Below are 18226 nucleotides of genomic sequence, written 5' to 3' on the forward strand. Positions count from 1 at the left end.
AAGAAAGTGGAAGTAAGGACAACAATAAATATTTTCTACTGTTCCGAATCCGTAAGCGTGGGACATTCCAGTAAGTAAAACATGGGTGGCCGTGGCCGTAGAGTTTCTCATACAAAAGCCTTCTCTTTTTACGTCATCGTAAGAAGCCCTCACATATTACCGATCGAATTCCCCTTCCTCTTATGCAATATCTATATGATATAATGGGAGCAGGCACGATTATTTAATGCCTAAAACTCTATTATTTTTTTTAAGCATCTTAAAGAAATTGATACACTCTAACCATAAGAGAATGGGCTGATTCTTGAAAGAGGATATTTATAAATAAAACAGGCAAAATATGTACCTAATTTTATCCTTAACATCCTATTAATGCAAATAACTAGTTTCACAAACCGACTGTGCTTTGTTTTGTACAACATTATCACCAAATCTTTAAGTTGCTGGACAACTGGAAACTTGAAGTTTTTAATATCACCAAATATGTCATGCACTTAAAATTTCAACCCCCTTAATTGGATTCCCTTATAAAAATACGATATCATTACTGGTTTATGTTGTTACACTGAAATATTAATTTAATCACTTAGAAATATCTTGACTTGTGGACTATCCTCCAATCTAATAAGTGCTTTGGAGAGCAAGAAATTACTACCTTCTCCTAACATACATTGCTACAAATTCGTCTATAGCATAAGATTTCTCTTTTCACTAATTTTATTTCCAACTCTATGAAATATTCTATTAATTCATGCATTGATTCTTAGCTTTGTTTCCTGTGTTGATATAACTAATACCAATTCAACTACTATATGTGTCACATTGTACGCTAATACTTATCACTAAAACATATTAAACAAACAAGAATTACCGCCATTTTGAGCAACAACACGCTTGCAACGTGCATTCAACATATGCCTCACTTTCACCTCACGTTCCCTTGACAGAAATATCATCACCACGGCCATAATCATCGTCGTCATTAAAGGGAAGAAACACGGCCATTAACGTTTGCATCCTTCCTATACTGAAAAGTTCCAGAGACCTCTTTGATGTGATGGAATTTTTAAATTACACTGTTACGGTAATGGAAGCGCAATTTTTTTTTTCGGCGGGAAATTGAAGGCGCAAGAACAAATGCCATTAAAATGGTTGCATAAGCCACAAAAAAAAAAAATATACTGGATCTTCACGAAAACACATATAGAGTGAAAGGACGGAAATAACAATTCTGGTTGCGAAACAAGGAGAAAGATCGATATCTGCTGGCAAAGGAATAGACGACATTCTCCCAAGGGGTCGAAGCGAAAAGGAATAAGTTTAGATGATGGCTGGATTGATAAACAAACAACTCACACTAACATAAGTATATGGAAAGAAACGTGAATAACGTTTCCTTATTCCTGAGATTGCCTGACGAGAAAAAGAAGTATAGACTGATCCAGAGTCTAGATAAAAAGATAGCCTCTGCAGATAATTCCACTGACTTCTATTGGACTATCATAATCAAAACTGACCTTGTATTAGTTAGGTGGCAAAGGACCTTTTCTCAGATTTCCGCGAGTCACTTAGGCCATACAGGCAAGAAAGGAACTTCGTGGCATTCTCGAATGTTTGTTGGAAAAAATTCCCAAACGTTAACGGATACTTATTCTCTCCCATTTTAATTAACGGCATGCTCGTCGATAGTGATAGCCGGAGAGTATGAGTTTTAATTTCATCAGGGAGGACGGCAAACATTTGTTCAATTTTGAGTTTTGTAAATAACGGAACAAGTAGAGTACGACTGAAATGTCTGACGTTTCAGCGACTTGTCATCTAGTTTGGATTTTCCATAAGCTTCAATGAATTATTACAGTACGATTTCGAAACACAACTTTCTGAACTCACAAACTATACGCAAAGAAAAAAAAAAGGTAGGCCTACTTACGAGACTTTATAACGATATAATATAATCGAAAAATAATATCTTGAAATTGCATCATCAGCTTGATAACGAAATGACTTCATATGGATGTGAATAATGAATACAAAGCTCATCTCGTATTTGCTCGGTTCAGTAACCTTTTCTTACCTTCCTTGTACTACCAGGCGTTGTGGCTCTCACCCCCAGCCGCTCCCACCCCCACCCACACACTTCTTTTGTCTTCGAAACAAGACTAAATAATGAAACTGGTTTCCGCCATATTGACTTTGTTTTAATAAAGTGTTGCCGATGAATGCGAACATATTTGTCATCCTTGTAGACGACCAACGTCAAGAATATCTGATTTCTTATGGAAAATTGTACATTTATATGAATGCACTTGGCTGATATATACTTCTATAAATGAGTGGAATTTCCGTAAGTGCAATAGAAAAAGACTATCAACAATAAAATATCAAGTATTAACAACTACATTCTTGCTACCACATACTTTTCCAGCAACTTAACACAAAGGATATGATGTTTGAATGTGTTACTTCTAATTCGTCAGCTTTATTTGCGCACCATTATTCTCTCTCTCTCTCTCTCTCTCTCTCTCTCTCTCTCTCTCTCTCTATATATATATATATATATATATATATATATATATATATATATATATAAATATATTTATACATATATATAATATATTTAAATATAAAATATATATATATAATCATATATATATATATATATATATATATATATATATATATATATATATAAAATAAAAGAAAGGACAAAGTTGGTAATAAGATTATTTTATTAACATTAAAAAATTTACACCGTATACAGTCATATCTATCCCGCCATGTACACAAAAATCAGCAGTTTCTCGCATTCGTATGCAACGTTCTCTTGGGCCTTAAGAACCCCAATTATATATGCGATATTTCCCAGATCTCCGTGGGTGATACAGGCAGCGACCATACATCTAAAAGGAAACTTTTTCTCCTTATTAAAAAAAAAAAAAAAAAAAAACCGGCTATCTAAAGATGCATCTGGTGTCCGTAAAGGCGTCGACTTCTTGCCAACAGCTGTCGGGAATTGTCAGCGCCTGTGGGCCTTGCAGGAACAGCGTCAGGAGCCACACAGCGGCAGCAACAGCAGACGCGTAGGACTCTTATCGAGTGAGCGAGATCCTTCAGCAAGGGGGGAGGGGGAGAGTGGGAGGGGAACTGGAAGCGGGTGGAGGGAGGAGGAGGAGGAGGAGACTCAGCAAGGCCAATAAGGGCGGAGTTGGGATCTGGTAGTAGCAGAATGGGTCAGTATCCTTCTAGACTCGGTGGAAGACGCGCTGCCGCGGGCTAGGGGTGTCGGGAGTGCGTATGGGTGATTCTCGCTTGCAGAAGTTCTTACGCTGTTTATACTGCATGCATGGAGTTCTTTCTTTGGGGATTTTATTCTATGGTTACAGCTCCCTCTCGTGAAAGTTCCGTGTGATCAAACTCAAGATGAAAAGACAGTGACAGAGGAAAAACAATAATTGTATCTCACGCACTTATGCAAAAATGCCATGGCCGAATAGATAATGAATCATTTCTTTCATTTCTTTGTAAAAACAAAGGAAAATCATCAGCAGGAAATTACGTCAACTCCGAAGGTGCTAAACAATGTCATCCATTTTGAAAATACTTTCACATTATTCTAAAAAAAAAAACCACACACACATAGACACACACACAAATGCACATACAAAAATAAATCTTTTTAAAAAGTACACAAGAAAATCCCTATCTCGCGAATCTAATTTACTCCCTTTGCCGGTCTGGAAAGGGGAAAAAATTAGTCCCTGTAATTGCGTGTTTTCGATGCCGAAGCAATTATCTCCGCCAATTAAAAGTCCTCTTCAGTAATTACAAATGACACCTGGGAATATTGCTTGACTGACGTAGTGACAGTTGCTGTCTGTTCGGGGATGTGTTTGTGTGTGTATGTGTATGTGCGTGTGTGTGTGTGTGTCCGTGTTTCGACGTGTATAACCTAGGAAGGTGGTGGTATCTTTGCTCAGACACAGAAACAAACGAATTGGGAAAGGGGGCGGGGCATTGGGCATAAGAACTGGGGGCATACCAAGGCTATAAAGGTGGGGATGAGGAGAGAGGCGTTTTGGGCGAAGCAAAAATGGCGATTGGAATGGTAAGAGAGAGAGAGAGAGAGAGAGAGAGAGAGAGAGAGAGAGAGAGAGAGAGAGAGAGAGAGAGAGAAGCAGCTGGAACAAAATCTACATGAAAATGGGAAATCTTATTCAAAAGCAGAACACGAGTGAAATGGGAAGAGAGTGATGGAGGTGATAGGGAGGAAAAATACAGAGGAATGGAGTAACTGCGACAGAGGTTAAACCAGAAAGAAACGTTGAGAAATCAAAGAAAGTAAATCTAGAGTCAAGGAATATGACGATTCTCTATCAAAGCAACATGGAAATATAAACATCTGCTAGAAAAAACACCGTCACAAAATCTGGAGGATGCATGAGTTGTTTATATTAATTACATGAGCAAATGTACAATTACATGTACGCATGCCTGCATGGAGAAAAAATATGCTGCAGAGAGAGAGAGAGAGAGAGAGAGAGAGAGAGAGAGAGAGAAATGACGGTACTTACATCAAGTATGCATTCTTGAATTAGTCATTTCCTGTATAATAAATGAGGTATGTCACCCTGTCATGCTAGATATGTACCTATCACAACAACATCCCAATCTGTAAATTATTCAGCGCAAAAATATTCCTCGAATTTTTCTACTCACGTTACATGAAACCTACTTAAGGAAAAAAAAACAGTAGAAAAATAAGATATGAATTATGAGTCAACAAACGCACTGACTTTGATTTTACTGAAGGTTAATAATAAGGACTAAGTCTACGAAACATAATGCAACGTTTGTCCACCAAAGCCATCAAATTACAACGAACGAATTGTTTTGTTTTTATTATTAAAATTTTTAAGTGAGCTGCATGCACTACAGGACCTTATTAATTCAGTCAGCTTAAATGTTCTCAATGGCTAAAGGTATGTATCATTATCATATTCGTTCAAGAACCAAAAAAACATGCATCCTAATCTCAGTGTCCTTACTCAACATATTAATCACAAAGAACAAAAAAAAAAAAAAAAAAAAGGCATATTTAACAAGACGCTCCCGGTGAATGAGCCATCGATATTTTAGGAACCAGTCTCTGGGATGTATTCATATGGAAAGGAAAAACCTTATGGGATGTATTCATATGCAAAGGAAATACCTTATTCGAGTTAATTTGTCTAAAAAAAAAATCGAGTAAGTAATGCCGCATTCATCATATTTTCGCTGTGTGGCGGCCAAAGGCTTATTTTCCTAGGTGAGGCAAATTAGAAAATCTAGATATACTAATTAGTTCCCGAAAATTTTTCCGGAAGGCATATCTTAGTTTTGTGGCGTTTTTGAAATTCATGGTAATTGCTTGTTAAACCGCACTGTATTTCGCGTCAGAATAATGCACCGCAAGGGATGGAATTTCATAAATAAGATAGGTATGTTAATATGTAATGGAACATACAAAAGAATATATATATATATATATATATATATATATATATATATATATATATATATATATATATATTAATAGACATGACATTAAAACAGAAACATAGACAAAAACACAAACATATAAACACACAAACATATTTAATATATATATATATATATGTGTGTGTGTATAATGTATACAAATTTATATACATAAATACTTTATATGTATCTGTATACATATATATATATGTATATTATACATATATGCAATATATATATATATATATATATATATATATATATATATAAGTAAATAAATATGCGGTACAGTAATGCATTTAACTGAATTCCATGCTGTGCAACGAACATCTAAATAAAGCTAGGTTTCACAAGAAAATGAAATATGAATAATTATCCAGTTTATATTGAAAAGTTGATAAAGATGAATGAAAATTCAAGTGACATAACATTACTTTGGAGGATGCGTGGATCAAGCTTTCGTTAGTAAACAGTTGCGTGAGAAGCTTGACAGTACAGAGATAAAGCTGTATGATGTACAAGGAGCTATGGAGGCTTATGCTACGGTACATAGAGAAGAGGAAAGTGGAGGGTACTTAGGACATTTGTTGTAGCAGGTAATCTGTGTGGATAAGTTTGTCTTCCGAAGAATTTTTTGTCTCAAGATTAGAAGCGAAAGGAGAAGATTTTATCCGTATAACTTGGACTTTTTGAATTCCATGACAAAATACATAGAAATGATGTGTTGAGGGGACTTCAAGACGTTGAGAATCGCAGATAATATGCAGATAATTCGGTTATAATTTGTAAACAGATAAAAATAAAAGTGGAAGCTGTTGTAATGAATTGCCAACGTTGTATAAAGTAATGAGAGTTCAATATATTTTAAATACAGAAAAAAATTACTATACTTGAGCAAATGGGTTCGTGTTTTTTGAGGCAGTTTGATCACATGGGCAAAAAGGAGGATGAGAGGCATATGACAAGTGCAATTGCGAAATGTTGACAGAAAAGAAGTAGACACAAGTGGAGACTAGATGCAGCGGCGGTGTTACTTAAAAGGGAAACTCTTTAATATCCATGAATTGCAAGTGTGTTTACAAGATAGAAGGGAGTGCCTGAGTAGATGTTTGCAAAGAAAAACGTCTTCATGAATGAGAGACTCGACAGATTCAGGAAATTCATCCCTGATTTAGAAGTTTAATAATGCATAAGCCACTGGCTGCTGTAATTTTTTTTGAAACATCTATATGAGAGAAATAATTTGATGCTGAACATTACACACACACACACACATGCACACACATATACATACAAACACAAACACACACATACATACACACACATATATATGTATATATTATTTATATATTTACGTGTACATTATATATATATATATATATATATATATATATATATATATATATATATATATATGTATATATATATATATATATATATATAAATTTATATATATATATATATATATATATATATAAATTTATATATATATATATATATATATATATATATATATATATATATGTGTGTGTGTGTGTGTGTGTGTGTGTGTGTGTGATGAGGCTGTAACCCTAGCAAATGAAAGGAACAGGAAGGTGTATGGTAGGATTTTGAATGAGGGAAAAAAGAGATAACAGTTTTATTGATACGGGAAGAGCAATTATGTCTGAAGCAATCATGAGCATGTTTATATGAAGTAATCTTTTGAAAAATGAGAAGAAAAAAAGGATAAAGGTGGACGTGGTGCATATGGGTCCAGATGAAACCCATAACAGAACAGATAAAATGCAATGTGGAAGGGGATGAGAATGCGGGCATAGAGGATAGGATGGTAATAGTGACTAAAAGTTTTTGATGAGAGATAAAGTGTTTGCTGGAAAATGAAGACGGTTGAGTGAGCCGTTTACTTTAAAACTGTCCCAGACAAAAATGTATGTCTCTGGATATTTAATATCATTTATGGATGGAATGACGTAAGACGTTTGCAAAATGAAATTTAAGATAGAGGCGAGTAAATAAGCAATTGCTGCTGTATGGAGTAGCGAAGAAAAACTACAAAAACTAGTGAAAGAGTTAGAAAGATATTTTGTGAGCAGGTGTGAGGTTATTTAAGAATGAAACCAGAAACATGAATCAATGACTTTTAATATAAAGGTTGGAATGGATAAGGCTGATTCTCATAAGCACTTAGGAGTAAATACAATGTAGGGTGGCAGGATAGGAATAGTGAGCTCCACAATAGGCAAAGCAAATCACGTAGAAGAGTGTGTGTGCAAGAAAAATATGGAAGATATTTAAAGTCACTTAGAAAGCAAATGTGGGAATATCTGGGAAGAGTATTCAGCCAAATCTCCTTTACCGAAGTGAAATATGAATTCTGAATGCGAATGAAGGAAAGGGGTTGAAGCTGTATAGGTGCATTTTTTGTGAAGTACATGTGGGCTGGAAAGAACTAATAAGTGGGAAATAACAGGATACGTGGAAAAAGTGGTAAAAAGGTAGGCAAAGGTTAAAGAATTGACCAGGGTGTTTTGAGATGGTTTGGTCATGTGGTAAGTTTGGGAGACGATTGATTGGTGGAAACGGTTTGTACAACTGCAGCCCTGGGAAGGGGGAAGAGAAAAAAAACCTCATAAGTAGTGGGTAGACATTATGAGAAAGGGACTGGAAAGGAGGCATTTGGCAGTGTGTAAAGCAGAGGATAATGACAGTGTTAGTAAGGGGTTTAATGTGTACTGGTAAGATTTCGTTGATGTTTTGGAAGTTTTCTCGCAAGTAGTTGGTCTGAAATTGAAAATATGAATATAACAGTGATTGCTGACTTTTTTTTCTCGAGTCACGGCCAGTTATGAAAAATGGCATACAAACAGACACACAAAGACACACACATACATATATATGCATATTTATATTTATGTATTTTATGTATTATACCACGAATGTGTTTATAGTTACATAAATGAATGAAAATAAATTGCATTATGTATATATATATATATATATATATATATATATATATATATATATATATATATATATATATATATATATATATATATATATATATATATATATATATATATAAGGTAAAAGTGTACACAGTAAATATATACATACATACTTGAATATATAAGCATTTTTACAAATAATACATAATCATATATATATACACAATACACAAACACACACACATCTATACTTATATATATATATATATATATATATATATATATATATATATAAAAAAATATATATATATATATATATATATATATATATATATATATATATATATATATATATATATATATATATATATATATATATATATATACTGAATGAAACGAGCATAAAGCTTAGGGCACTTTCATTTTCAGAAAATATTAGGAGACTTTATGCCGAATTCTTTATGCTTAAGACACGCAATCGACAGACCCCCCAACAGATCAATATTTGTATGAATGAAGATGCCCGGAAGAACATCATTAACGTTCCATTCATTACACCTACATTATTAAGGTCCTCATCTCCTCATGTTGATTAGATGTTCTTGACCCGAATTCTTCGCTTTCTTAACGATTTCTCTTTCAAGAAAAAAAAAACATCGATCGACAATTTAAGGTGTCAATTAAGCACAGCTTTAGGGAGAGGGGGAGGGGGAGGGGGAGACGAATTTTAAATGAGGCTTATACCAACTTGCTTAATCTCTTATGATGGGAATGGTTACTGGTATGCATGAATGCTATTTTTTCATCAGTAACCGAAAAAAAAAAAAAAAAAATGAATATTTATCAAGAGTGGATCTATATAGACTTTGTTAATCTGTTATGATGGGAATAGTTATTGGTATGCATGAATGCTATTTTTCCATCAATAACCAAGAAATAAAATTATATGCCTATGCATTAAGAGAGTGTTGTCATGGATACAAATTCACTGTTCTGAAGCGAGAGCTTAATTGTTGTTTGAGACCCTCATGGCGATAAAAAATGCCCCTAAAGAAATGACAAGCCTCTTCTCCATATGCTAAAGACAGCCTCAATTTTATACATGATGGATGCCAAGAAATAAGTAACATTGGTATGGGGTTCAGGGCAAATAACATTTCTCATATTTGCAAAAAACTGGAAAAAAAGTTAAAATGATAATATTTACATTAAGACGTATACACACACATATATGTGTGTGTTTGTGTATACATACGTGTACATATCCATATATACATACATACATAAATACATACATATATATATATATATATATATATATATATATATATATATATATATATATGTATATATATTTATATATAAATTACTGAAAAGGCCTCATTCAAACTGGATGGTATCTTATGGAGTATTTATTCAGAAAAAGTTACTGTTTGTCCAAGAAAGCTTGTAACTTTTTCTAAATAAATACTCCATTAGATACCATCCAGTTTGAATGAGGTCTTTTTAGTAATTCTACTATTGCACAGAACATTTGTGTATGTGATAAAAGTTAATATATATATATATATATATATATATATATATATATATATATATATATATATGTGTGTGTGTGTGTGTGTGTGTGTGTGTGTATGTGTGTACATTGATGCATGCATAAATCATAAGCTTGTGCTAGACTCAGGCAAAGATTCTGAAGGATATTCAGGACGTATGGTATTGAAGGTAAATTGTTAAAAGCGATTGGAAATTTTCATGATGGATTATGATGAAGGCAAAGCATGCTTTAGAATGTGCAGACAGATGACTGACTAGCTTGATGTCAATGGGGATCAAAGGCAAGTGTGTGATACGTCTCAGTGACTGCATATCACCTTTAGAGATGAAATGACACGAGAAGCTGTAGGTGCAGAGTTATGTGATTAGAAAATGGGTCGTGAATGAAGTGCGGAATGGCTGATGTTTGCAAACAATAGATCACTCATTAGGGACAGCAGAGACAAGAGAAAATGTGGAAAGGTTTTGCAAGAAGAGAAAAGTGAGAGAAAATGGTAACAAATACAAGGTTAAGAGAGTAAAAGGAAACCAGGAAGGTGGAGTAATGGAACATGGAAGAATGAAAGCAGTTGATGGTTGCTATCAGGATGAGGAAGGAGGTGTCCTATAGGATTAAGTGATACAAAAAAGGCAGCAGGGAGTCTGTAAAGGTCGGGAACATATTTGGAATGTCAATGGAAGCCAGGGATTTGAAGGGAGGATCTTGAATGTGAATTACTGAAGAAAGTTGGAAGATCTTAAATTAGCTGTTTATGTGGAATACGTGGAACACGAAGGAAAAAGGTAATAAACGGGGAGATATTCAGAGGTAGCAGAATAACAAGAGTAACTGAAAGGATGAATCAAAGTGTTTTTACCTGGTGCGGTCATGTAGAAAGAATGGAGGATAAAACAATGGTGAAAGTGTATGGTTTGATTGCTTGCAAGATAGATGGTGGAGATAGACGATCCTTCTACATAGTCGTATGAAGATGCTGATGTTTTTAACTTTTTTACACAGAGGATTCATCTGCAATTCAACCCTGAGGAGTATGGACAGGTGGTGACCATTGTGTGGTTATTTGCTTTAAAGCCATCCTAATATACATACTTGAATATATATATATATATATATATATATATATATATATATATATATATATATATATATATATATATATATATATATATATATATATATATATATATATGTATATATATATATATGCATAGTATTTATACACAAATAAATATTACTATACTTAATAAGCAGCACTTGTCAGCTATAATCCCCCTTGGGTGTAAGTTATTCCCAGGAGTTTATAGTGAATACGATATTAAACGATAATCGCGGTTTAATATTTGTAATACACACACACACATGTATGTTTGTGTACTTATGATAAAAATACCACTTTAATATCGATGACGGGGACTTTATCCATTAAATTACAGAGAGAGATCTATGTTGGATTTCGACTCTGCAGTGCGTATTCCGGTCGTTCCAAATCCTATACTTGAAATCCTCCTCCAGCGTGGGTTATTTATGGCCTAATCTTTGTAAGTGTAATATCGTCACGAGTACAATTAGTGACAAACTGTCACCCCACATACACACACACAGGCATATATATACTTACATACATATACAAACACACACACACACACACACACACACACACACACACACACACACACATATATATATATATATATATATATATATATATATATATATATATATATATATATATACACACTGGCATTTGTGTATGTGTTTATTCTTTCATATAGATACGTTACAAACTTAGCAATCAGCCATTATGGTGTAATTGTGTACATTTTGATTAAAAGTACATTAAAAGTACATGGCCATAGCAAATGTAAAAGCCATTTATACCACAGAGAAGAAAAGTAAAATTTATATTCTAGCGTAGACTATATTCATAAAGATCTCGATTACTTTTAATTAAAACAAATGACTAAATTTCAATTAACAATAGTAGGCAGATAATTCTTTACACTAGTATTTTATGAATAGGTCTATGTTTATTCTGCAATGTTTGGTTACCATATGCAAAATTTCCGAAGACACTACAAGCACCAAACCAGCAACAACAAAAACAAGAATAACCACAACAAGAACGACAGTGAAACGGCTGAAAATAAGATAGGCATAGGCCTATAATCCAAACGTCATAAGCTGCGTAAACTGACAAAAAGACATAGGACATTATAAGCCTACGTCGTTTTTTATGATCCTGTTATTTCGAAAGGTGAAAATGTCCCTATGAAAATTCTCAGCAAATTATATCCGACATGACTCGGATAGCCTATCATACTGTAACTTTAAGTTAAACATAGGCATATTCTGGTTTAGTAGAGTGCAGCCACTATTTGTCATCCCACCGAATGTGTAAACGATTGCAATGAAATCGATTTCGTGACTATTAAAATGCAGCAAAATTTCCTGAAATCTATAGGAAATACCAGCCTGCATAGCTCTGGGAAAGTCTGTTTAAGTTTAGAATGTCGAACACGCTTGACAATAACAGACGGTAATTATCACTGTCCTGTAATTCAGGTGCACCGATTCGAACGCAAGACATTCCCTGTGTCACCTCCGTATTCAGGTGAACCTCATTTACGAAAAACATTGCAGCATCGCGCAACGCTCCTAACCTCATTCTTATTTTCCTCTTCTGTTACCGTTTTTAGGGAGGTGCGTATTATGATTTTATTTCAGGGGATAATATAACCTTTCCTTTTGATAATCAGCAGAACGCATTTTAGCTCGGTAAAACAACCATTGCAAAATTATTGACGGTGAAAAGATTCACAGATAAACCAACTTTTTGAAACCATTCCCAACCAATCAGCTTCAAGGGATGATCGTGACGTAAGCAGTGGGCGGGGCTTAGCTGCAAGGAGAGGTGGATTTTGCTATAGTTTTGTGTTTGTATGTATGTATTTAGGTATTATGTATGTATATATCTATGTATATATATATATATATATATATATATATATATATATATATATTATATACATACACACAAGCACACACCGACACTGGAAGATACTTTAAACAAACAAAAGATGACAGGCGAAAATATTCCTTTAAATATATCTGCAGTAATTCAGACGCTCTTAATTCGTGATGAAATAATCTCAATTATGTTTATAAAACCTTCAAAACATCGTTTTGGCAGAATGATTAAAAGACTATAAAATTATTAATGGTTCACTGAAACCACCAAACCCCCAATTTTAGTAGAATGAGTAAAACGACTATAAAAACTATTAATGGTTTATTGAATTTCAGCACAGGCTTGACAAATTAAGCTACCAAGGATTTTAATAAATGAAAAATTATCTAACGTATTTACCTACCTAGTAAAAAATAAGAGCATTGTTTTGATGAACGTTTTATTTACTCAAAATATGAGCTACAATACTGCTGTAAAAAATTCAGTTCCACTTCAATTCTCATTGATGGTTAATTCTCACTGACCTTTATTTCCTTCATAAAATATGTTGCAACTATCCACAACCCTGTATTTCTGCACTAAGTGATCAGGCTAATGTTACTAAGTAATACTGACATCAATACATTCGGAATATCTTAGGATTTCAGAAATGAATGGCCACGCCTTCTAAGACAGGCGAAGAGTCCCTACTTATGAAAAGAAAATTATTGAAATATCTAAGACTAAAATGAAGAAAGATTTATCATTACTATCAGTAGTTTAAGCTATTATTATCATACGAATTCCTACCAGAGTAAATTGGAATGCTGCGCAGTATACTTTCAAGGATACAGTTAAAAGCAACACACACACACACACGCACACACACACACACACACATATATATATATATGTATGTATGTATGTACGTATATACAGGCAATCCCCGGTTAATGGTGGGGGTTCTGTCCCCGGCTGAGCGCCACTAACTGAAAACCGCCGCTAACCGAAAATCGGCGATAATAGCGTCGAAAACCCGGCTTAACAGCACCATTAGCCAGATATCGGTGCTGTTAACTAGTGATCAGTGCCGAAATACCCACTATATGTTTATACTAACTGACCAACCCGGCGCTGCTCGGGAAAACTCTGATTGACAACTGATAAACTCTCTCTCTCTCTCTTTCTCCTCCCTAATACCCCCTCTACTCTCTCTCTCTCTCTCTCTCTCTCTCTCTCTCTCTCTCTCTCTCTCTCTCTCTCTCTCTCTCTCTTTCCTGTTAAGATAGTTGCTTCAATTACATTGTTTGTTTAGGTTTAGTGGGGGTGAGTTTAGGTATAGTGTTTAGGTATAGTTTAGTTAAGAAGTGTTTAGGTTTAGTAGGGGGTGCATTTAGGTTTAGTGGGTGGTGTGTGTTTAGGTTTAGTAGGGGGTGTGTTTAGGTTTGGTGAGAGGGGTGTTTAGGTATAGTGGATGATGCGTTTGGTTCAGTGGGAGTGTGTTTTGGTTTAGTGGAGGTGTGTTTAGGTAAAATGGGGGACATGTGTTTAGATTTAGTGGGGTGTGTTTTGGTTCAGTGGGGGTGTGTTTTGGTTCAGTGGGGGTGTGCTTAGTTTTAGTGGGGTGTTTCAGTTTAGTGGGGGTGTGTATTTAGGTTTAGTAGACCATGTGTTTAGGTTTAGTGGGGGCGTATTTAGGTTTAGTAGGGGTGAGTTTTATTTTAGGGGTGTTTAGGTTTAGTGGGGGGTGTTTCGGTTTAGCGGGGACACGTTAATCAAAACCACAACACGTGTTACTTCCTTTCCTAGGTAAATGATCGGCTATCATTCATAGTTTTCCCATGCAACATGACATACAAGTCTGATTAAAATTTCTATGGAGTCACAGCTGTAATTGTAATTCAGTGATATCAGTTTTCCTGTTATTTATCTTAGTCCAGTGATGCATTCTCTTAAGCTAATTCAGTATTGTGTTGTTGTGCTGGCTAACATGGCATCAACTGCATATTTTTAGTCTGCCAAAAGGCAAACATCAAAGGTGGCATAACATTTTTCCATAACATCTACTATTTATTAAAAATTCACCTGAAAATGTTCCACCAACTTCGTTCACGAGCAATTTCGATTAACTTTACTTACTCAACGAAACACCATAGTAGTATCAGACCTTCCTTGATATTGGAATGGTGTTCATAAATTTCCAACAATAATCCCTCTATAGCTTACATCCTTACGTCACTACTCGCATTAATCTAGCTTATGCATTAACCAAGTATATTCATACTTGTATGTATCGTTACTATCACACTTCTACTTCACTAAAAAAATGGGTTCATAATATCCAGTTGATCTCCGTATAATTTTCCTTGGGTTTCTATGTATATATATATATATATATATATATATATATATATATATATATATATATATATATATATATATATATATATATATAATGTATGTATATACACACATATAAAGAGACATATATAAATACGTACACACAAACATGCATATATATACATGTGTAGTGTGTGTGTGAAGTAAAACTTTAGCTTTACTAAGTCTTCCATATTTTTCAAGTCTGTACAATACTCGAGAACTCCCCAACAGTGATTTGTAAAACAAAATTTCTTACCATCTCGCATGCCTCCAAATACTCATACATCTAAAAGTATGAAAACTCACTTCCCTTCATTATACATTGGTCACTGAAAATATTATCAAGTGTGAAAAACGAAAAATAACGATTAATATGTTGTAGAACGCTAAAATCATTTATCATGCCTGATTTTGGTAACAGTATTTGCATATGGAAACTTCTGTTGCCCAGGGAGATTGTTGGTTGGATTTTCAAGATTAATTATTCTTAAAAAAATATTTTTCCTAATGAAGGGTTTCGAAATTTTACCTATGCACAGGCGATTTTTCAAAATATATAAGGAAGAGAGAGAGAGAGAGAGAGAGAGAGAGAGAGAGAGAGAGAGAGAGAGAGAGAGAGAGAGAGAGAGATTGTTGTTATTAGATTAATCTGGCCGTGTGCCAGCATTGGCTCATGCTTCTTTGAACATGCTGTAGAGAGAGAGAGAGAGAGAGAGAGAGAGAGAGAGAGAGAGAGAGAGAGAGAGAGAGAGAGAGAGAGTTGTTGTTGTTACTGTTAGATTAATCTGGTCTTGTACCTGAATTGCTCATGCTCCTTTGAGCGTACTATAGAGCTTCATGCACACGTATGTATTCTTTTAAAAAGAGTATACATATGAATATACACTAATACAAGTAAAGGGTTGCAAATTTAGTTGCATTGCATATATATATAGTATATGCATGTGTATATATATGTATATATATATATATATATATATATATATATATATATATATATATATATATATATATATATATATATATATATATATATATATATATATATATATATATATATATATATATATATATATATATATATATATATATATGTATATATATATGTATGGATATGGACATGGTGACAAGGCAAAAGCCCTGGGTATATTTCATTGAGGGGTCCCACCTGGAGAAATCAATTTCCACATTTTATACTGACGTTTCGTAAATTTTATTTCCATCTTCAGGAATTTCTACAAAAAATGAAAAGTATGTATAGGAAAAACGTGGAAAATGATTATGTTTTCGTATTCATGGTCGGACCCGCTATGATAAATAATAAATAAATAAATATATAAACATGTAGGGGTACCTATAGACATACATACATACATAATATATATATATATATATATATATATATATATATATATACACACATCTAATCTCACAACAGCTTAGCATATAGTTTCACTCTTATTTGGCATTCTCAAAATTTATATTTTTTTTCTGTACTTTTTATTTTTTCAGCACATTACAAAACCACAGTCTCATAATCAATACTGAAATGTACAAGAATAAAAGAAAAGTCTCCTTCCACACAAAACTGATGAGTAGATGAAAAGATTGACCAATGAAAACGAGGGGCTAGGGACTGAGCCCGACCAGAAGTCAGAATGCCTGTACTAAACAGTGAAGTTCATACTCAACCATCAAGGTGAGAAGCTCTCAATGTCATTTTAGGAGTCCAAGGCAAACTTACTGTAGGTGCCCTTGAGATGTCAGAGTTTAGGGAGGACTTTCCTCTCTGATGCAAATCTAATTAGGAGAAAGAGACATGGTTGGTCTCATTGTCTTAGATTTACCTCTATTTAGGCAAACTTCAATCTCTCCCAACACTGCAAATGACTCAAGATATAGGCCTTATTTGGACCACAAACTGGAAGGAAAGGTTTCTATGATTAGACCTCTGCTGCAGGTAGCCATTATCACTGAATCCCCCAAGACGAAAAGACAATACTGAAGAAAGCATCCTTGTGCAATGGAACACCATGGCATCTGAGGAGCTCTATTCCAACTGGACATTACATTATGCTAGGAGGTTAAGAACTCCACCTATGCCCTCATGTAGGAGGAGAGCTACCTGTCCAAAATTGATGCCAATCAGGAAGATATAAGGGAACCCAACAGACAACATGAAAATATGAACAAACAAGTTGATTACAGGGGATTTTGACCCTGAATATTTGCATCGCAATATAAACAATCCCAAAACTAAAACAAACTATACCCAATAATTAACCAGATCCCCATCCCACCTAACAGCTGGATAAGGGGATGCTCTTAACGAATTTCTTTATAGGATACAATCAAGAGGTATTCTTCTGTGAAATGGATACAGCAACTACTTATTTAAGATATACTAATGATACATTTGTGAAGACCCAATAATTCAGACTTTACACCACGGGAGTTCTAGCAGCCAGTTTTATTTCTTAGACACCCTCATAAGCAACCATGGAGATAAAAACCTTGGTACATGTGAAGGCCACGAACCCAGAGACATTGCCTTAAAAGTGCCAGCGAGTGGCCCTCATGTCACATTGGGACCACTGCCAGTGCTTACAATGGCTTTACACACAGCAGTAATTGCACTGCTGCCTGCAAAGGATTCATCAGCTGCTCAAAACCTGTGGGTATCTGCTTCCCCACACCTTAGTTAAAAGGGTCAAGAGAAGAGTCTTAAACAAATGGTACAGTAATCATGATGATGAATTAACCACTGACACTGACACTGTAACCCTTGTCTACAAAAGTCAAAGTCTACGCAAGCATGGAGATACTAAACTTGGTACATGTGAAGGACATGAACTTAAAGACACTGCAACA

At 34.4% G+C, this 18226-nt stretch overlaps 1 protein-coding gene across 1 annotated transcript in view; it reads left to right on the plus strand.

Moving 5' to 3' along the window:
• The first annotated feature begins 3250 nt into the window (after window positions 1–3250).
• LOC136828870 (DBH-like monooxygenase protein 1) overlaps window positions 3251–18226 on the plus strand; it is a 651836-nt gene continuing 636860 nt past the window's right edge. Inside the window, exon 1 of the mRNA XM_067087149.1 lies at window positions 3251–3288. The gene's annotated coding sequence lies outside the window, so the exon portion shown is untranslated. The remainder of the gene's footprint in view (window positions 3289–18226) is intronic.

Source organism: Macrobrachium rosenbergii, chromosome 43, assembly GCF_040412425.1.
Source record: "Macrobrachium rosenbergii isolate ZJJX-2024 chromosome 43, ASM4041242v1, whole genome shotgun sequence".
Taxonomy (NCBI): Eukaryota; Metazoa; Arthropoda; class Malacostraca; order Decapoda; family Palaemonidae; genus Macrobrachium; species Macrobrachium rosenbergii.